Source organism: Dermochelys coriacea, chromosome 7, assembly GCF_009764565.3.
Source record: "Dermochelys coriacea isolate rDerCor1 chromosome 7, rDerCor1.pri.v4, whole genome shotgun sequence".
Taxonomy (NCBI): Eukaryota; Metazoa; Chordata; order Testudines; family Dermochelyidae; genus Dermochelys; species Dermochelys coriacea.
In genome coordinates this window covers 114,773,567-114,796,550 of record NC_050074.1, presented here as the reverse complement: position 1 = coordinate 114,796,550, position 22,984 = coordinate 114,773,567, and the positions used below count along the sequence as shown (strand labels likewise).

Sequence of the window (22,984 nt, the reverse complement as noted above, 5' to 3'; positions counted from 1 at the left end):
AACTTGCAGGGTCAACGCGCACACACACCCCCAATATGAAAAAACAGCACTATGCTTTTACGAGTAATGCCCACTCTCCAGTTACTACATCCTTCCCGACACACACACTGGTTCTCTAAATTCTCATTCTTTTGATGGGGTCACTTTCTCTTAACATTAGTCTGTCTCCTTATTTTACAAAAAAAATGGAAGCAAGAGAGAATAATAATATCCATTTTGTTAATAAGAGCAATAAAATACCACCACCTTGGCACATAACTTTGGTCTCTTATTCTATGCCTCATGGTATACTCCTGAGGGCATTCTGCACCAAAAAATTAAAAATTCTGCATATAGTATTTCAAAATTCTGCATTATTTGTCAAATAAATGTGGAGGCTCCAGCATAGCATTAGGGAGCACAGAACGCTGGCTGCAAGGAGGTGGGAGATCACTGTGCAGCTCCCCCCGGGACACAGACTCAGCGGTGAGGCTGCACCCAACCCTGACACAGTGCAAGGACTGCCCCAGAAACAACCCAGGGCCCTGGCCCTCCATGCCAAGTGCACCAGGCATGGGCAGGCAGGCTCAGCAAGGCAGGATCCAAGTGTGGAGGGGCTTAGTGTGGGGGGATCCAGGTATAGGCTGAGAGGGTTCTGTGTGGGGCAATTTGGGTGCAGGCAGCTCAGTGAGGGATCTGGGTGTGGGGGGGGTTCTGGATGCACAGGGACTTGTTGGGGGGTTCTGGGTACAACTGTAATTGGACTCTGCAGGGGAGTCCAGGTGAAGGTGGTTGGGGCTCAGCGGGTGAGGGTTTGGGTGTGGGGAGCTCAGTGGGGACGTCCAGATACTGGTGGAATGGGGCTCAGTGAGGTTGGGATCCAGGTGCAGCTGGTTGGGGCTTGGTAGGGTGGAGATCCAGGTGGCTTGCCGGGGTGCAGGGGGAATGGGGTTTGTATGGGGGGGTTCTGGGTGCAGGGAGAATGAGGCTCGGCAAGAGGGTCTGGGTATGAGGGAGTCTGGATGCATGGGGGTTGGGCGGATGGGGGGTGCAGCTCTTCGACCAGTGATCCCTCCACCTGCAGCTGAGAAGCGATGGGTATAGGAAGCGCGGGAGGGGGAGACAGTTTGCAGAGCGTCCTACAGCCAGGGGAGAAATCTGGGGGTGGGTTTGACACAGTCCCAGATGCCGTGCAGGGGAAGAGGAAGTCCCGTCCTCCCCAGCCCAGCCAGGACTAGCAGATGAGTACAGACCAGGATAAGAGCTACCAGCCAGATCTTCTCCAGTCCCGCCCCCTGCCCCACAGCGATTTACCTCTCTGCTGGCTGCCCTGGTCACCTGAAACATACTGCTGGGGAGGGTTGTATGACCACTCTTGTGGCTTCCCTTTGGTTCCCCATCAGAAAGTCAATTTTCTGTGGGGAAGCAAAGAAATCTGTAGGGGACATAAATTCTGCACATGCATAGTGGCGTAGAATTCCCCCAGAAGTAATGGTAACCATGAGTAATGTGTATGTTTCACGACAATTAAACATATAGGGAAACTATACAGAGACAAACACAAACATGCTAAAGGAGAAAAAACAGCAAATTCTGACATTTTAGGGTTTCCTGCAGTCTTGCTGCAAATTTAATTGTTTACCAAAACATAACTTACTAAAAAATAAGAATGTTTCTAACCTTCCAGATAGTGAAGACTGTACTGAATCTTCATGTTTGAAATGATATCTTTTTAAGTTTATAAACAGACAATTCGTGACAGGAGTGGGGCTGAAATTCATCTCAATAGGATGTAACTAATTTTTTTCATTTCAACTGCTAACATTTAAATAGAAACAAATGCCAATATTTTTCATCATTTCACTGCTGAGCTTCATATCAGAAACTTTCATCCAATATGTTTACATAAGCATGGATACCCTCCCAGCTCTATTTTGATATTTATGTAAAATAGCCTTTGCAAATGAATAGAACAAGACAACAAATTCAAACATGCATAAGACAGAATACACCAGATACTCTTTCAATTATTCAAGCAATTGCTTGTTACAGGTCTTATAAATTAAGGTAAGAGATAGTCACCATTTTATCAACTAAAGTGTGTTGGTAATGATGCAGTTTGTAAAATTTCAATAAAACTTAGCCTAGCAGTAGCAGTTTTCTTAAATCAAACCTGACATTTTGGCTAATATCTATGATGCTGTCTACTGTGCCCTAATGTAGGTTGTCAGATGTCAGCATGGTTATGGAAAAACAGAACACTTACACAAACTTATGACAAGATAAAATATTTTATGGACAGCTATGGAGGTGGCATTTATTTGTATATGATGTAAGAAAGTGGAGTGGTTAATCTCTAGTTGGCGTCAGCGCACAACATGATTAATAGTCTATTAGTAACCGTGGCAGCTAACCATGTTTTGACTTTGCCAGATACCTAGATCCTGTAACTAGTCCATGACACTTGGGTGCTCTGGCAGAACCCTCCAAGCATGCCTGTAACCACTAGTTTGACCTTCTCCTTCCTCCCAGCTCTCTACAGCATAAGGCATTCCAAAGTGCACTGTCTCAACATTTCGCTTTCCATACATAACCTCCCAGCACTTTTGCCTCTGTGCCGCAGCCCATACAGGGTTAAGCAGCATGGATGGTGGGGATACACAAATGTGGTTTCAAAGGAGCTGCAGGAGGGGGAAGTCTAAGCCTTCCACTTCAAAACCATAGCCCTGCTATAAGGTAATAGTCACCAGTTCGACATAGGACAAGAGAGAGAATTAATAAGATTTGCATAGGAGTAAAACACCCCTCTCTCCATCATACTGACAAACAATAGCATAGCCGTAAGTACTAACTCTGTATTCCCAAATCCAAGCAGTCAAAAACCATGAGTCAGGCCTTCAAAATCATGATTTAATCATTTTTAAGTTTATATTTTGCTTTCTGGTTTTTGAGTTTTTAGGGTTCACATTGCAAGCTTTTCTCTCCAAGCATGAGGGCTAGAAACTGGCTTATTTTGTATAAATGAAAGCAGAGAGTCTCGTCGTCACATGATTCCAGGAGCTTGAGCTTTAAGGAAAAAAAACCCACTGAGAGGGTTGGCAACACTACTAACTCAGCGTTGCAAACTACTACTTTGGTGGGAATGCAACAACACCTTTTGCATGCACCAGAGATGACTTGCAAATATTTTTCCTCTGTCACTTGACAATATTTCCAAAACTTTAAAATTTAATTTTGTGGGGCAGCACAATTCAGATACGTTTTAAATATTGCCTTAGTGCTTTGAGGGAGTAAAACTGCAGTTTCAGCAGCAGGTGGGAGACATGTAGGTTGTTTTTGTTTTTGTTTTGTTTTGTTAGTACCAGAGGATGGCACTGGCAAGAATGTGACAATTTTTGTTACTGATAGTAATCCCAGGTATTATCCTCCAATGTAAAATGTGCCAGCAGGAGCAATGTGGTGAGGGCAGCAAGGAGGACAATGACATCTGAACAGTTTGAGCGTTCAAAGCGTGGGAAGCAAGGGGAGGAAAAGAGGTACTAATTTGATTTAATCTCATGGTTTAGATTTAGCAGTTGGGGGTTTACATTGAGTCCTGTATTTCATTGACGTGTTTTCTGATAAATGAGTCCATTTGAATTTCTGCTACATGAGTGTGTGCAGGACTGAATTTTTTAATATACACAGCAATATACACCCACGAGACAAGAATCATCCCTATGTTTATAAGTTCTGTGCTGCCTGCTAAAATGAGTAATACTTTTTTGGTGTTCATGACACACTCTGCTGTAGGAATGTTAGGGGAAAAGCAGACCTGGAAGTGGGTGGAGGAAAGATGGATCTAGCCAATGACAAGGTCTTAGAAAGCTGAAAGATGTGTATTATTAATTCTGCTCTGAAGGTTGATGAAGAGGAACCTTGTTTTTCATTATTTCCTTATAAATTGGATCATAAAAATACAGACTAATATTATGATTACCACTTATGTAGCCTCTTATGATTCAGCATTTGACACAATATTCAGAGTAAACTGGTTTAAAATCTTAGGGTCACGTTTTGATCTTCAGCTGGAAAAACTTTTAAAGGGACACAGTCAATTTAAATATTTTGGAAATGAATATTTAAATAATGCATTTTTTGCCTTTTGCAGAGTGTATGATTTTTTTTTTAATGTTTCTTTTAAAAAAAGTTTAAGGGTTTTTCAGCTCCCCCTTTAATGTTTATCACAGTCTTTTCAGCAAGCAAGAAACTGACTATATAAAGGGGAAAACAGTGAAGCTGATGATACTCAAGATGCTGTCACATGCACAAACTGAAAAGAAGTGTTTTGCTAGTGTCTTTCAGTGTCAGTAATCTTACAGGTGTGTAGTAACTCTGGCACTGCTTCCACAGTTAATGAGACTATCAATATCTTTAAAAGTTAAGCATCTGTGTATTTGCAGGACCATGGCCTTTACCAAGTATAAAATTTCAGACAAGATCATTTCCAAGTTGAAGGTGTCAATTTAGAAAATGCTTAAGTAAAAATATTTATTTTTCTGCTAGTCTTTTGTCTGGCCCAGAGCACTTTTGCTGAGATTGAAGTGCCCTCAAATCCACTTGGGAATTTTTAAAAGAAGTTTAATATATTTATTGGAATCATTTAATGAAGTAGGGGCCTATCCGTACAGTATGGATCCAATCTGCAAAGGGTCTCATGTTGGTAGCCCTACTGGGCTGCAGAATCAAGCCCTTATCTTGTTTATCCGTTTATGTCTGATCTACCCCAAGGCAATTATTCAACTTTGGTTTTTATCCAGGGTTCACTCCCATACTCTTGCAAACTGACAACCAACTATACAGCACTCTGTTAACTTCACTTTAAGAAATGTAATAAGCAGAGGATTTGGTGGGTTTTTTTAAACAATGTCTGTCAGACACTGATTTTTAAAGTTATTTTGTGGTGAAAAATTAAATTGTAAAGAAGAGCACAGAAGTAAGTTATATGCTTGCACAACCATGAGACTGATCATAGTACAGTAATAAGTTTATCATGCTGAATTACTACAAGAGGAGAGTATCTGTGATCACACTTAAATGTCAGTACCTGAACTAAAAAATATTTTGCAAGACTCTGCAGAAAATAATAATAAGCTTAAGGAAATTCACTCACTGAAGACTACATGATGCAGATAGCATTTGTTTTAAAAATGTTTTCAAATTAAACTTCTGATTAATTTATTAGTCTAGAACCACAATAAAGCATGACATATTAGGTTGGAGAGATTCAACTTTAACTTGCATGGTAAAGTAAGGATTATTTTCAATTCTTTGTCACCAAATGTCAACTTGCTAAATGTATTAGCCCATCATGCAACCACCATACAGATTTCAGAGCACAGGTCAGCTAAAATACAATATTCTTTCAAACTCTGGAGATGTGAAGGTATCGAGACACCTCTTGCAGGAAGTGAAATAGTAATGTCCTACTCCTCAGGAAACACATTCCATCCCCCTGCTACCCTTCAATATATTCTATTCATTCTAGATATGGCAATAAAGCAGACTGTTCGCAATTTTCATGTGAAACTCTTAGGCCTTGTCTAAATATAAATTGTACTGTTTTAACTATGTGTGGATAAAGTGGTACAACTCTCCCAAGCATGGAGAAAATCATACCAGTATATAGATGCTCTGTACAGGAATACCTGCATCTACCCTAAGGGTTGTACTGACAACTATTTCAATAAAAATTTAACCAAAATAGGTAAAGTGGTACAAAAACGGTGCGTAGATCAGACCTTACCTTAAGATTTCTTCAGAGGGACTCATTTATACCTTCCAATTTTAAATAGCAAAGTCCTTAAACTATTTAGATCCTTTCTTTATATTCATGGTCCCTCCTCAAACCTGTGTTGACCAACAACCTAGAAATCTTCCTGTACTGTTACTGCTCCTGTGGCTTTTAAAGGTTGTATTTTGTCAAGGTCAATTTCCTTGAAATTCATCATAGAATATCAAAGCAAACACCTCTAAGCAGTAATCCTTCAAATGCTCTGCAACTTCCACTAATCCTGCATATTGCCAACCCCACGAGCTCAGAAATTAGAGTACAGACTATAAGAGATATTTTTAAAACCTGAATTGCACATAAAATAGATAACAGTGAATTAATGGGTAGCTTGCTCTGCTGGTCACCGGGAGAGGGGACTATTAATCTTCTCTCCCTCCTGGTTCGTAGGGTCCTTCTCCTCTACTGGCATCTGGAAAAAATGGGGGTTTTACCCATCTGTTTTTCTCTTCCTCTCCCTCCTACTTATGAGTGGAAGAAAGATCTACTTTTTCTTCTCTTTCTGTATAATTAGTGGCCAGGGTTGTGGGGCAGCTGTCTGCTCCACAGAAAAGAACTGGTTGTCTGTGCTATGTGGTGCAGACTTCCTCTCCTTTCTGTGCAAGGAATTAGTGGCCCGCATAAAGTCAGGTCCATTTGCTCCTCCAACTCCAGTAATGCTCATTTGGTCTGCATAACACTCGCTCATAACACTGCTCATCAGGACACACGGCCAGCAGAACCCAATAATAAGGTTATTGTTATTCACCTTTCCCCATATCGCCAAGAGGGAAAGAACAGCATCTTCACGCTGCTTACGTGAATCATGAATGGTAGTAAAAGATGTTAGGTGCATGGGACCTGCATATCAGTCAAATACTGTCAAAGCTGAGTCCAGAGCACAATTGTCTAACTACACGAGTTGTACCACTTTAAGTACACCAGTGAACTTAAACTGGTACAAACCCTCCCCGCCACTGCATGGATGTTCAAAACTGGTTCAAAAACCAGTTGGAGAACACTTCAATCTCTCTGGTCACTCGATCACAGACCTAAGAGTGGCTATACTTCAACAAAAAAGCTTCAAAAACAGACTCCAACGAGAGACTGCTGAATTGGAATTAATTTGCAAACTGGATACAATTAACTTAGGCTTGAATAGAGACTGGGAATGGATGAGTCATTACACAAAGTAAAACTATTTCCCCATGGTATTTCTCCCTCCCACCCCACCCCCCACTGTTCCTCTGATATTCTTGTTAACTGCTGGAATTAGCCTACCTGCTTGTCACCATGAAAGGTTTTCCTCCTTCCCCCCCCTGCTGTTGGTGATGGCTTATCTTAAGTGATCACTCTCCTTACAGTGTGTATGATAAACCCATTGTTTCATGTTCTCTGTGTGTGTGTATATAAATCTCTCCTCTGTTTTTTCCACCAAATGCATCCGATGAAGTGAGCTGTAGCTCACGAAAGCTTATGCTCTAATAAATTTGTTAGTCTCTAAGGTGCCACAAGTACTCCTTTTCTTTTTGCGAATACAGACTAACACGGCTGCTACTCTGAAATGCATGGATGTAGTTATTGCATAAAACACTTTTATATTGATACAGCCATTCCCATACAGAAAGAGAAACGAGCTATACTGGGATAAGTTACAAAAAGTATATCATCAGCCCTTAGTGGTTAGACAAGAAGGTGGTTAAAAGACCTGTGCCTGGTCCATACTTCCAGCTGTTACTATTACTGACAGAGCTGCAACAGTGGTAGAAGGAAATATAAAGAAATGCTAGCGTAGACCTAGCCTTACTGAGCTGAAGAACAGAAGCCAGAGTCCCTTTTTGAGCATGGGTTGCATGATTTCTTTTATTAAACTTGATAATCTCTACATATCAAGTACTGTAACACACCAACAAAAATAAAAGTTACTCATTCTTTAAGGCAGGCTTGTGATGTAAAATTAATGGTAAAATTCTGCTTTGGATGGGACTTACAGAAGCTGGTCCTGAAGCCAGATGGCAAACTTGAATTAAGAAGGAAAATCAGCTGCATTACATGTAGGACATGGTACAGTTCTCTTTATTTTTCCAGCATTGTTGCTTTTGACACAGTACTGCAGGAGTAGTACACCCTTCAAAGCATCTGAAACCAATGGTCACCGGTTTCACTCTTACAGGAACTCATCAGCTGTGGGCAACTGGTCCAACCTCCCTTGGACTTCTGACTGCCTCCCGTGGAGCTGCTGTGCCATGAGTGCACAGCCGGGCGGGGCCACTCCTCCTGGGTGCTGATGCCTGAATGTGATGCTGCGGCTGACTCCGGCTCTGTGGCTGGAGGAGGCTTAGGAGTCAGAAGTAGACACGCTGGAGACGGGGGCTGAAGCAAATGGGGTTTGTAGGTAGTGAACATTATCTAAACTATCTAGACAACCATGATTGCTAATGGGTTGTAGGGTGACAAATTAATTTTTTTTCCATGAAAAGTACAAGGTATCTAGAAGCAGATGCTTCACGAAAGAATCCATGGCTTTTCCTGACTCTTCCATTAGCAAATATATGCAATATGACTTCTATTTCCAGGAGTAAATTGCATGCATTACTGCACTTACTTTGAAAACTCATGGTTACAGGTCATATGGTGTTGCAACACAATTTTCTACTCCAAATTAAAAAAAAAAAAAAGAGAGAGAGCAAACTCCACCCACAAATTGAGGATTGCTGTAAAGCATATCAGATGTGTTTGACTTATTCTGCTCCACCTGTTATATACAAAACAACGTCACCTTTGTTAATTAGGGAAAAGAACTAAGTGGCTTGATTTGCAAAAGTACTAAGCACCCAGTGCTCCCATTGACTTCACTATGCGTTATGGTTGCTCGGTACCTCTGAAAGTCAGGCCCATAGATTCCAAGTGCATCCTCAGCTGAAATTCAACCTCTTTTTGTTAAAATGGAATGTAGTTTATCTATGTCTGCAAGCTGCACTTTGAATGTTATCAAGATATTATTCCACTTAGAAAATATTTTATCTGTACATTTACTGACTTAATTCTCCAAAACTCATGTTAAAATATGTCAGTTTTATAAATCTATATGAACCTGCAAACTCTCCTTAAAATTATTCTTTACTGTGATGTCTGCAACAAGAGCCAGTTATAAATTATTTTATGAATCATGTTCTGTCCCATTAAGATGTGCACATGCCTAAACTGAGTAACTGGTCTTATTGCTATAACTAACCCTTTACTTTCCTCCCACCTTCTTTTTCCCTATCATTTGCTACCCTCACTTGTTTCTTCCATTCTGATATTAGGCCTCAATCCTGCAAGACGATCTGCACAAATGGGCCCCCTATATAAAAGCACTTTTCTGCCAAGGAAACAATTGTTAAAACTAATGAAACAACAGTGATCTTAGTTACACTGGGAGCATTTGTAAGCATTTTTCTGCTGCAGTACAATCTAGAGTGGATGTTGTAGGGTAGACAGGGTTCAGGTATTTACCACATCAGATCATCCAACTCCTATGACCTGTCTACACTACAGCTTCCATCACCAGGAAAAACCTATCAATGAAGTTTCCAACTCCTCTAGATTACCAGAAATAAAAATGTGTACAAGTATCTATGGGATAATTTATTTATAAAGCTGTTTTTGTGTTCAAGGGTTTTGAGCAATAAAAATCTTGAGTACAACCGATTTAATCAAACCCCCTACTCCAAATGGAAATACCAACAAATGACAAGATACTTTAGTCACTGTAATATAGAATAGGGTAAAGGATTTGTTTATTTGAAAAAAAGTATTAATTATTAAGATTAATTGGATGGAAAGTATTCAAAGTGTATAAGAGTGTTTAGAATTTTCTTCATGAACATACAAAATTCAACATAGAAAATTCAAAATAAGACTGGAAATGATTATGTGCAAAGACCTTCATTAACGGCACTAAGTATTATTAGCAAGCCCATAACTGTTCAGATAAATTAGCCCTGTGTAGAAATTTTCTCCTAGTAATACCATAGTACCGAATATCATTTCATGTCCTTTACACCATCCTGTTATAAACACCTTAGAAAGGGTACTGTAAAATTAAAAATATTTTTCCACTACCTTTTAAAAAGTTACTCTACTACAATACACAAAAACTGCATTAAAAGACATATCAAGAACCTGACAACTGACAGAAACAAGGAAACTTGTAATTACAACTATTACTTTGTTACTAATTCAATCTATTGTACTTAGTTACTAACTACTAAAAAAAACAAACCCACATGATGCAATGTAGCATGGTCTACATCACACAGTGATAGTTTTACACTAGGGTAGTATTAAAGGAATAATGATTTGATACTACAAAATATTCTGAATTTTTATATAATTATGTGATTTGTGGTAAAAAAAATTAAACTTTAATTTAAAACCATGGGTCTCATGGGTTAAGGTCACTAACTATAATCATTTAATTAGGGAAAGAAACAGGTCAGCATGTCCAATCAGTGTCTATGAAATGTATAGATATGCATTTGTCATCAGAGCAGACTTTATGACACATGTACTGTACACAGACTACAGTCTAACAATTAAAACTGAACAGAGAGCTCTTGCAGCTTGGATTATATGACAGCTATGTTGTTACTCAAATCTCAAAGCATTCACTCCGCTGAAAGTAAAAGGACTGAACACATCTTTGTACTTCAGTCATTCCACCAGTCTGGGGAGGGGGAGAGTTGTTTTTTTTAATAGAACAGGATATCTTCAGTTACTGTTTTAAGTTCATTGCATAGATCAAGGCGACTAGATTTCCTGTTCTATTTCCAAGTCAATAATACATCGCATCTTTAATTTGCATGGTGTCTTTCATACAAACTGCATCTCAACACACTTTATTGAATTAAACAATACTACCAGAGGTAAATGAGAGAGAATTTATTGGTAAAGGCAAGTGAGAAAAATCTATTTTCAACCAAGATTCATAAGGAAATGGGGAATCAATTACTGGAGAAATAAAGAAATTGTGTTCTACGTGACAAGAAATACAGAGGAGCTGCCTCTCATACAGGTCCATCAGTTATGGCTATAATTAATATTGTGCATTATTAGGTTAGCATATTTTATTCTCTCTAGTATGCTTGCTGCTAGTTATATATATGTGACAGAGTTGACAATTATGTTCAGAGCATGTGCAGAGTGACAGAGAAGAGAGATTGCTGCTAGAAATTCAAAAGAAGAAACAAAGGTCCATGAAGTCAGTTACAGAAAGTCTATGGAGGATTTTAACAACAAAGGGAGGGTTGGAATCAGATCCTTAAATGAATATTGGACCAGTGGGTGCTGTTTGAGGATGATTTTCATATAATCATGGGGTTTTTTTGTACATGTGAAAGGGCAGGTGCAATCTGGAGAGATGGGACTCAGGGAGGCCAGAGCAAAGGACTGTGCAATATTGAAAAGAGGGGAGTAAAAAGGGATACTTTCTGATAAGATGGAATTGAGTCAGTGACTCAGATAGGCATCATTGTGGTTGTAGCAGTGATAGACAACCAAACAGCAATGAGGTTACAGAAGTGTAAGTAAATTGACAGTCAGAGTCAAGGAGAGTTTTGCTCGATTGCCAACTGGCTTTTCAAAAGTTAGACCGGCTTTTGTCTTCAGTAACCTTGTTAACTACCATACCAATAAACTCTGCATCTAGACTGGCCAGCAACTCCCATCAGCTTGATGACTCAATTTTCTGCACGTTTTCAGCAGCAAAAATCATGCACTTTTGCATCTGCTACAGTCTCAACACTTTGGTTAGTAAGATAGATGAATGATTCCAGAGAGATACCCAAGTTATAGTAGTAACTGCCTTTTTGGCAGTATAGTTTCCTAGGGTTCTAGCCAATTGTCATCTTGGGGAAATTATGTTCCGTCAGTCTAAAATTTCCTTTATAGGTTCAAGATTTCCCCCCCCCACACACACACACACAAACTTCTGCCCTTTATAAAACAAGCACAAAACCCTACTCTGTAATACTGTTAGTGCAGATCAGTTGCTGTGACCCAAATTATGCAGCGACCAATGATATCACAATAGTTTTCAGAGTAGCAGCCGTGTTTATCTGTATCCGCAAAAAGAAAAGGTGTACTTGTGGCACCTTAGAGACTAACAAATTTATTTGAGCATAAGCTTTCGTGAGCTACAGCTCACTTCATCGGATGCATCACGAAAGCTCATGAAAGCTTATGCTCAAATAAATTTGTTAGTTTCTAAAGTGCCACAAGTACACCTTTTCTTATCGCAATAGTTGTTAACTCTATAGCAAATATAATTAATCCAAACATACCAGAGATAATAAAATATGCTAACCTAATAATGCACAATATTTTATTATAGATATGATTGAGCCACCCGTTTCTGACTGAGAACTTCATTAAATCATAAAGATCTAGAGACCAATCATTTTGTAGCATGGACAGCTTAATAATACGGAGAGTCTCATGCACTCCTTCTTTTACTGCTGGGGGAATTCTGCGCCACTGCACAAAGCAGAATTTGCACAGAAATTAATGTTCTGTGCAGAAGTTACTCCCCATGCCCCCCAGAAATGAGCTGCTGACCGCCACTGGACCCGTAGAGCCCAGCTCACAAATGGAAGACACTGCCGGGGGAAGGAGGAAAGAGCTGCAAGGGTTCTGAGAAGCTGCAGTTCCTGGCACGCCCTGAAGGAAGGAGAAAGCGTGCAGGAAACTGCACACAAGCCTGGATCCCAATAGGATCAGGCTGTTTCTCCCTCTGGCTCCCTGGGTTCTAGGGGTGTAGGGGGTGCATGCAAGTATCTGGGCTGGGGAGAAGGGGCTCACAGGTGGGCTCTGAGGTGTGTGAGTGTCTGAGTGGGGTGGAATGTGGAGAGATGTCTGGCCCCCAAGCTGGACTCCGGGGGAGAGGTGGCAGAGAAACAGGAACTGGGTTGTTTTAACTCTCTACTCCTGGGGGGGAAATTGTGTGTGTGTCTGTATTGTTACAGACATAGTTTCTGACTTTATTTTTAAATAAATTATAAAAATAATTGAAACTGGAGTGATTATATATAGTGTTATTTTGACAAATAAAATATACAACATTTTAAAATACTGTATTGTGTGCAGAATTTTTATTTTTGGGGGGCAGAATTTCCCCATGATTATTCTTTCCCATTTATAACCACATGGACCACTTCCCCTGCTTACTCAAAAATTGAATGGACCTCTTATTCCTAGCCCTAATTGTGTAACATCCCTGTGGCAACTACAGTGATTGCTCACACAGAAGAATAATATGGGGAAAGTGTTTACTGTATTTTAGTGATGTTTTAATGGAATTTAAAAGCTTGAAACAAGATAAAGAGACACCACTCTGATCAACTAGCTACCAGTCATGGGTCCATGAACAGCAGTCTGAGAACCTGTGTGTTTAAAATAAAGAAATTGTTTCTGCCGCCTTTTGTACTGCATGCAATTCTTTCTAGGACAGCTAGTTTGATCATATTATTGTACCACTTGACGGCGTTCACTTTGCTTGCTGATTTCCAACATAAAGCCAGCAATCCTGTACTAAGTTCCATTCCATTGTTTCAGAACAGAGTATGGATGAAAGACACCATGTAAAAAAAAGTTGTACTTTAGTTCTGTGCACTACTAAATAAGATAAGAATGATACGTTCCATATACGGAACAGGAGTAGAATATGCCTCTCAGTGCTTGTATACATGTGTTTAACCACCATTAAGGAAAAGTGCTTGAGCTCAACTCAAACATGGCTCAACATGGTTACAGATAAGATGGTTTCTAACATGGTTTGGCTTGAACTAAACCATGTTTAAAATCTGTGTTTTAAAGGTCTTTACTTAATATAGTATAACTTTCTGTGTCCCTGTTTGATTGAGACAAGTAGTTTATTACCATTATTATTATTTAGACAGGTCTAGGCAACATGACAGCAAAACCACCTGAGCTCTGTCTACACTAGCATTCCCTTCAGTGGTACAGCAGAAGTAGGAGATTTCTCAAAAATTGCTGCTTTAAGACACTAATCCTAATCATAGTTACTCCAAACATCGCTTACTTGGCTCATGGAGGTAGAACCAATCTGTGTTACAGGCTGCCTGTCTACGCAGGGAAAGTCAAAGAGGATTGCAGCCGTGGTCAGGGCACAAATCTGTTTGTAACAGGAATGGAAAAGTCTACGGTGTGTTAAGGCTGTAACAATGCTCTAAACACAAGTGTAAATTGACACAGCTCTCTGACCCGGTGTAGACAAAGCCTCACTGTGCTATGAGCATTAAGCTTCAGGAGATGGGAGAGATAAGGGTAGACTGGCAGAGTACATAAAAGCAAGGAAATGTAGAGTATCAGACTATCATTTTATTTAATTGTTTTTAACCCTATTTATATATATTTTTAATGGTTACAGGTTGCTCCATTTCAGCACTGAGGTGCAAAACTCAGTACTGTACATCTTCAAAGCACTATGACTCACTCTAAAAGAATTGGAAAACAAGATATGCTCTTTTAACTGGATTTTCTTTGCTTGTGTCACAACTTGAGCATTACCTTAGTGTGTATTTTTTACATGATTGCTTTGAGGTATCTCTGAGTTTTTCCCTGTATCTTGCAAAGGCTTCATATTGTGATCTGATTGATGTTTTGGCAGTGAAACCAATCACAGCTCAACTTGAAGATAAACTTGAACATGGTTAGGTTTACCATTGGGGCTGGATTTGTTACAATTACAATGCAAGTCACTGGGCAACCAGAGTCTGTTAATATTTAGTCTGTCTGGTTCCAAGGTTAGTAGTGTACATGTGATGGTCAAAGTGGATCTATTCATAATTGTCGGGGGAAGGCAGGGCGGAATCCTGCAATCCTAGCAATGGGGCTGGCCTGGAGCCCAAAACAAGTAATCTTTAAACAGGGTTTTAAAACAGCCTTTAAGCTCTAAGGGCTTGCAAACAAAAGGGAGGGGAAGGGAGGGGAGGGACAAGCAGATAAATAATCCTTCATTGGGGGAGTTGCAGCAGTGCAGAAACATATTTCATAATTTTCCCAGTGTAGAAAAGACTTAGCACCCTCCTAGCTAAAGTGACACATTCCTAACAAAACCTGGTTGTTTCTATACTGTTCAGCCACCCATGTCTCAAACCAGTGCAGCTCCACTGGCAACAACCCTAGTGTAGCCTTGCTGCAGTAGCAGCATCTTAGCTACCATGTCATCCAGACCTGCTCTGGGCAGGGGTGGATGACTTGCCTGTTGAAGTGCCAATTAACCCCTAGTAACCTGTCTATATGAGAGTTCACCCAGACTATTGCTAGTTACAACACTGTAGCATCCTGAGTTGGCACGTCAGTGGTTTTCAATCTTTCTTCATTTGCAGACCCCTAAAAAATTTTGAACGGAGGTGCAGAAATCTTAGACATAGGCTGCAGACTCCCAGAGGTCTGCAGACCACAGGTTGAAAACTAAGTCATGGGTTGAGCCATTGTGTACTAAATGGGTTTTTAATTAAAGAAGTTTCCAAAAGTTGATACAACCCTGCAAGTCCAAAGTTAAAGAACAGCTGAAATATGGTACTGTTCCATATATACTGATCAGTCAGACTCATGTGTTAACTATGCTGGAGCATTTCTATATTACAACAAGATCCCCCTGCAAACTTTTAAAAGTGCGGATGGGACCAAAATATCAGTGCTCAGGAGACCCAGATGAGTGAATAAGCATTAAAGGTGAATTCATTAATAGAGGTCGGTTAGTAGTATAGTGGGCACACAATATTCTTTTAATTTTAACTTTTAAAATATAAATCTCATGTGCTCCCAGGAGTTAGGAACTATAAGAACCTATGAAGGAAAACATGATCCTAATTCCCACGAGCATATGAGATTTTACATTTTAAAAGCCACTTGAGTGCACACTTGTCCACACTTCTGTATAGCCAGTTTCACTGTTTCCCATGAAGACTCAGTTTATCAGTTTCCCCTGTTCATGAGAGTCTTCTAAAGAGCAACAGCACAGAAATATACACAGTTTTTTAAAATAAAGCAGGAGAATGTGACTATATTCTCTCCAAGAAGTTAGCAGGGAAGACTCAAAGGAAATGAAACTACTTTTTAAAAATTAATTTATTTTGATAAACGCCAACTAGATTTCACCTGGATAATGTCCCTTTAAAGTTAGTATCTGTAAATTTGATATTATGAAGCACTTTGGGATTTTTTAATGAGTGCTGCATTATTAGTATTATACTGTATTATTTTACCTTTCATAAAGGAAATTCTACTAGAAGAAAAAGTAAACAAGACAACAAAAATAAGAGTACGATATTAAAAAGAAATAAAAGGGCAGATTTTCAGGATTGATTTTACACATGAAGATCCCAAACAACCTGCCCAGATCTTCATAATGTCTCTCTGAGGTTCCTGGAACTCTGTGTGGGTTTAAAGGGTCCACCAGTGAAGATTGCTTTCTCAGGTTCAGAGCTAAAAATATGGACTACGCAAACAGAATTTTTCTTCTTGCCTGAGTTGTTGTAAAACCTCCCATTTTTAAACCTGGAACTTCAGACCGCTCTTATAAATAAAAGCTGAAAATACATATTGTACTGCAGTAATCCTGCAAGGTTAAAAAAAAATCCCTTCATGTCAGCTATTCCATAGCCTTCACGTAGTTTTACCACAAAAACTGCAAGTGTATAATAGAAGCACAAACCGCAGAAACAATGGGAAGGCTTTGTACACTCTATGCATTAGGACAGTAAAAATATAATCAACAATTTCCACAGAAGGGAAAAAAACAAAATATGAGGGGGGGAAAAAATCAGATGATACACAGCAGGAGCTAGACGTTTTAAAGCTTCTGAATGAGGAAATGGTATAAAGCTGCCTAGTCAGGACTTTAACCTCTTGTATTCAATTTAATTTTGCTTTTTTCCTCTCCTAAACTTGACCCTTTCCCACAGAGGCCGCAAGTTACTGATGTCACTCCAACTGCAGCTACCTGCACCTGGATCCTTTGCAACAGATTCATTGAAATCTCATAGCAACTAGCAATTGAAAAGATCACAAACAAAAGCCCAAAGTAATTTTTTTTCTGCTGTAGTTTCCACTGCACAGAATAACCACAGTTAGTATTTTATTATTATTTAAGCAATCGTTAAATCTTGCTGTTTTATTATTAGTTTCCAATGCACATTTAGGGGCAGCTCTGGCTCTCAGTATTTAGAGAAAGAAAAGGAGTACTTGTGGCACCTTAGAGACTAACAAATTTATTTGACCATAAGCTTTCGTGAGCTACAGCTCACTTCATCAGATGCATTCAGTGGAAAATACAGTGGGGAGATTTATATACATAGAGAACATGAAACAATGGGTGTTACCATACACACTGTAACAAGAGTGACCACTTCAGGTGAGCTATGGGGGGGGGGAGAGAAAGAGGGAAGAAACCTTTTGTAGTGATAATCAAGGTGGGCCATTTCCAGCAGTTGACAAGAACATCTGAGGAAGGGTGGGGGGGAATAGTTTTACTTTGTGTAATGACCCATCGACTCCCAGCCTCTATGCAAGCCTAAGTTAGTTGTATCCAGTTTGCAAATTAATTCCAATTCAGCAGTCTCTCGTTGGAGTCTGTTTCCGAAGTTTTTTTGTTGAAGAATTGCCACTTTTAGGTATGTAATCAAGTGACCAGAGAGACTGAAGTGTCCCCCCCACAGGGTTTTGAATGTTATAATTCTTGACGTCTGATTTGCGTCCATTTATTTTGTTAGTCTCTAAGGTGCCACAAGTCCTCCTTTTCTTTTCCGAACAGGGCGGCTACTTGAAGCGAGCTGTAGCTCACGAAAGCTTAAGCTCAAATAAATGTGTTAGTCTCTAGGGTGCCACAAGTCCTTCTTTTCTTTTTTGACAGGTTTCAGAGTAGCAGCCGTGTTAGTCTGTATTCGCAAAAAGAAAAAGGAGGACTTGTGGCACCTTAGAGACTAACAAATTTATTAGAGCATAAGCTTTCGTGAGCTGCAGCTCACGAAAGCTTATGCTCTAATAAATTTGTTAGTCTCTAAGGTGCCACAAGTCCTCCTTTTTCTTTTTTGCAGTACTCAGAGAAACATCACCGCTCCTTAGGGTTTTAGTACCTAATAACTTTTGATACTTTGGAGAAGGAAATAGAAGCACTAAACTGTCAGACAACCCAGCAGGCAGCCGCACACCAGGGTCATCGGGGCCGATCCTATTCAGGACACCCAGAGAGGCAGCTCCAGCAGGCAGGACTCCTGGCTCCTCTCTCCCCCCAGCCACTGGGTGACCTCGGCTCCTGTGCGTCCCCGGATCAGCTGCGACACTCAGGTTTCCCTAACTGCCAGGCAAAGGGGGAGGGGGGGGAGGCTTCAATAGCCAGCCTGGCCACAAAGTGCGGCGAGACCCTTAGACGAGAGAAGCGGGGACAGCCACAGACCATCAGTATGATCTTAGCTCCCTGGTCCGCAGCAGGCTTCCCCAGTGAACTCTTCCCGAGAGCGGGGCGGGCGGGAGGGGATGTAGCGTCCTAAGCATCAGCGCTTAAAACTCTTCAGGGAGGCGAAGCCAGTGTAACGTGGGTGTAGCGATCAGCCAGGGCCGGCACCCGACGGAGAGAGCTGGGCAGGGAGACCGGGGGCTGAAACGCCCCGAGCCAGCCCCCCACGCTTCAACCCTCCCTGCCGCAATCGCGTGGGTTCCGGCCACGGCCTCCCGGCGTGGACTTCAAAGCCTCCCCCTCCCCAGCCAGCGGCCTCTCACCAGCTCGTTAGGGGGGTTGGCGGCGGCGGCGGCGGCTCCATGGCGGCGGGGTGTCCCCCCCCCCCGGCTGTTCCTCCTCCTGCGGCAGCTCCCGGGCGCAGCTGAGCGCCGACACATCAACAAAGATGGCCGCCGCGGCCCGCCCGCCTCGGGGAGGGAGGCGGGGCTCGCGCTGGCGCCGCGCCCGCCCTGTGTGTCTCGAGCGGGGGCGGGGAGGCGTCTCCTGTGTCCCCGCCCCACCTTTTTTTTCGCCTGGCGCTTCCCCCGTCTCTGAGTCGCGAGCCCTGGCGCGTGCGAAGGCCTGTGATGACGATGAACGACTGAGGGGTGCCTCCCCCTGGCACCTGCTCCAGGGCCTCGCAGCTCCCGCTCGGGGCTCGTCTACACTCGCAGGGCGCTAGAGGATTGCGTCGCCTGTCAATGCAGTGTGGCCTCCTCCCGGGGAGGCGGTAGGTATGGGAGGAGCTCTCCTGTCAACACAGGGCTGGCTGCACTGGGGCTTAGGTCAGTGTAAGTAGGTTGTGCAGGGGTGTGGAAAATCTGAGTGACCCCCTTCCACTGACATCAGTGGGCCGCGTAGACCAAGCCAAGAGTCTCTGCTGGCTACTCCTTTGCTGCATTATTTGTTATTGCTCTTTAATGGCAGGTTTCAGAGCAGCCGCCGTGTTAGTCGGTATCGGCGAAAAGAAAAGGAGGACTTGTGGCACCTTAGAGACTAACACATTTATTTGAGCGTAAGCTTTCGTGATGCATCCGAGGAAGTGAGCTGTAGCTCATGAAAGCTTATGCTCAAATAAATGTGTTAGTCTCCAAGGTGCCACAAGTACTCCTTTTCTTTTTTGCGGATACCGACTAACACGGCCGCTGCTCTGAAACCTGTCATTATGCAAGGCACTGAATTTAGCCGTATGGAGTGGAAATCTATCAACTTCATGAAAAAACTCATACAGATACAGACAGACATCATCTTCCTCTCCAAATGCAAACAGGGGGACCTCATATCAAAAGGACTGAAGGTAAAAAAAATCCATTACAATCTACATGCCACACAGACTATGCTGACAGCTTGTGCCACACGCTCTCAAAGAAACTGCGGAACCAGCTGATCAACATCCTCTACAGCAAACAGGGAGAGTTTAAGAATGAGCTCTCAAAACTGGATACTCTCATAAAGAACCAACCTTCCACACAAACTTCCTCGTGGCAGGACTTTACAAAAACTAGACAAGCCATCTACAACACACACTTTGCTAACCCACCCAGCAATATTGTAAGGAATGCATCCGATGAAGTGAGCTGTAGCTCACAAAAGCTTATGCTCAAATAAATTTGTTAGTCTCTCAGATGCCACAAGTACTCCTTTTCTTATTGCTGTTTAGTATCTCAGACCCCTTTACTGCATTATTAGTTTATGTGATCGCACAGTCCCAATGTGCACTCGTGAAAACTATGGCCCCTCTTCAGCAAACTACTTAAGCGTACACCTAACTATAAGTCAGCCCATTGACTTCAGGGTTGGGCAGATACAAAGTATTTTGCGGAATCGGGGCCTAAAAAGTATACAAAATGTATTAGGAACAGAGGAATTGCCAGACTAGATCAGACCTAAAGTCTAGTCTAATAACCTACTTCCAATAGTGGCCTGTGTTAGGTGCTTCGGAGGAAGATGTAAAAACCCTGCAGCAGGCAGATGTGGGAAAACCTGCCCCCATACATTAGGTCTCACCCTTGTGTCTTACGATTAGAGATTGGCTTGGGCCCTGAAGCATGAGGTTTAATAGCCATTCTGAAATTAGTTAGAATAATAATACCTGGCTCTTATATAGATCAGTAGATCTCAAAGCACTTCACAATTTTTAATTAATTAATCCTCACAACACCTCTGTGAGATGGAGAAATATTGTTATCCATTTCATAGATAGGAAACTGAGGCAGAGAAAGGCTAAGTGAGTTGCCCAGATAGTAAAGCAGGGACTTTAACCCAGGTCTCCCAAGTCCTAGATTGGTGCCCTAACCACCAATTTTTAATTATTTATAATCAAGCTTACTAAGATTCCAAACCTATAACTCTTAATTAAAGAGTGATCACACTGACTTCAAGCAATACTCACCTTCTTAGAGTTGCAGCTTGTACCCGGAATTTTCTAAAAAAATACATATATTCTATAACTAAAACATTAAACTTACCCCTCAATTCACCTCCATTAGCTTCCCAAGTGCCTCTATGATCATCTTGCCTTCAGTCCTCAACCTCCCTGTCTTGTCTTTTCTTCATGTTATGATAATTATTTTTATATTATGTACACTCTCAGTGCTCAAAATTGAGCTAACACCATACAGACAGATTTCAGAAAATAAAAAGGGATGTGGACCCAGGGATTCAAAGGGCTTCTAGTCAAGGGCTCAAATCCTGAGAATGCTGGCACACTTGCTTGATTTTATGCACATACGTAGTTCCACTGGGTAAACTTAAGCATGTGTGTAAATGTTTGCAGTATCAGGACCTAAAATACAGACAAAGACTCAACTAGTGGTAGCAACAATTGGGTAGAAATAGAGAGAGAGATGGACAAAGCTTAAAAATATAATATCATGCAGATACTTAAGGCTAGTTAGTATGTTCACATGTTGATGGTTCCTCTATATATGAATATAGAGACACATGTATACTATGCCCCCAAACCTGCACTGTCTTGTGAATAATTTTAGAAATGTAAATAGTCCTGCTGGTGTCAGGCTGTTTGGAGTGGCTCAGCTCAAGGAAGACTGTCAGAAAACAGGGAAGACACCCCAAACTGGTGGTATGTTCTATAATTAGATTTCACCAAGCCAGTACCAAATGTGAACTGGATCACCATACCATTCTTACCATGGCATCACAGACAGTCCCCTTAGATGCTCCAGTCCAGGGGTCGGCAACCTGTGGCATGGGTGCCAAAGGTAGCATGCGAGCCGATTTTTACTGGCACACTGCTGCCAGCCTGGGTCCCGGCCGGCAGCTGGCAGGAGCTGGCAGACGGAACGCCAGCCCACCGCCAGTCTGGGGTTCTGTCTGCCGGCCCCGCTCAGCATGCTGACGGTCTGGAGTTCCGGCCGCTGGCCCCTTGCCAGCTGGGGTCTCAGCCGCCGGCCCCAATCAGCCCGCTGCTGCCTGAGTGAACGGAACCCCAGGCCGACAGAGGACTGAGCGGGGCCAGCGGCCAGGACCCCAGCTGGCAGGAGCTGCCGGAACCCCAGACCAGCAGTGGGCGAGCTGCTACCAGTCTGGGATTCTGTCCACCACCCCGCTCAGCCCACTGATGGTCTGGGGTTCCGGCTGCCGGCCACTTGGGATACCAGTCGCCGGCCCCACTCAACTCGCTGCTGGCCTGGGGTTCCAGCTGCCTAGCCTCCTGACAGCTGGGGTCCTGGCCGCTGGCCCCGCTTAGCCCGCTACCAATCTGGGGTTCCATCGGGGGCAGAATAACTCTGGGGATCTGTCTCCTCGTTCAGTCATTCTGCCTGTTAGAATCCAAACAATCCAGAGATGAGGGATCTTTCCTTGAATCCATTCTTATAACTTCTCACAGAAAACAAGCTGACAGTGTCACTACCCACGTGGGCTTTTCCTTTGATGATGGAGAGTGAGGAATGTTGACCTCCGATTTTGAGTCTTTGACTGGCAATCATCATTCACAGTAACCGCTTGCTTTGAAATTAGCATTTTTCTGTTAAAGTTCTTCATTTGCCTTTCACAAGGCTTTTTTTCTCATTTGATGGGTTTTTTGTTACAGGGGAACACACAATGTAAATGTTTGCTATTACATTATAACAGGATACAGATAAGTGAAAACAATGCAAGTAACATCCCCTTAGTTTTCAAGACATTTAAAAACCAAATACATTCATATACACTTAACGATTAGTTTGATCTATACTAATACACAAGGGAATTGACCTGGGGCTTTGGCATGAGCTGACATCTGGTCTGCCAGTGATAATGCATCCGATGAAGTGAGCTGTAGCTCACGAAAGCTTATGCTCAAATAAATTTGTTAGTCTCTAAGGTGCCACAAGTACTCCTTTTCTTTTTGCGAATACAGACTAACACAGCTGCTACTCTGAAATTGGGTTTTCTGGAACTACTCCCATATGGAAAGTTAAATCTGTGTGTGTACAATATTGCCAACTTCAAGCATTAAAAAACTTACTAAGTCAGGGCTCAAAAAAAATAATCACAAGATTGTATGATTTTTTTAAAGAAAATCTCATGCTTTTTAAACCATTCAGGAGTCTTTTTATTTGCCTTCTGATTTCTGAGCCTTTAGGGTACACTCTCTTCACATTATCAAGATTTTCTCTGCAACCATAAGGGCTAGAAACTTACTTGGAAAAAGAAAAGAAAGAAAGCTGAGATTTTCATGCAATTAT

General features: G+C 41.8%; 1 protein-coding gene across 2 annotated transcripts in view; it reads right to left on the bottom strand.

Annotated features, from left to right (window-relative positions):
- The window catches only part of CCDC186 (coiled-coil domain containing 186), a 60,908-nt gene extending 41,829 nt beyond the window's left edge, over window positions 1-19,079 (bottom strand). The window contains exon 1 of one of the 2 annotated variants that reach the window (XM_038410444.2): window positions 18,575-19,079. The gene's annotated coding sequence lies outside the window, so the exon portion shown is untranslated. The remainder of the gene's footprint in view (window positions 1-18,574) is intronic. The other variant, XM_038410445.2, reaches the window with a different exon arrangement.
- Window positions 19,080-22,984: the final 3,905 nt, after the last annotated feature.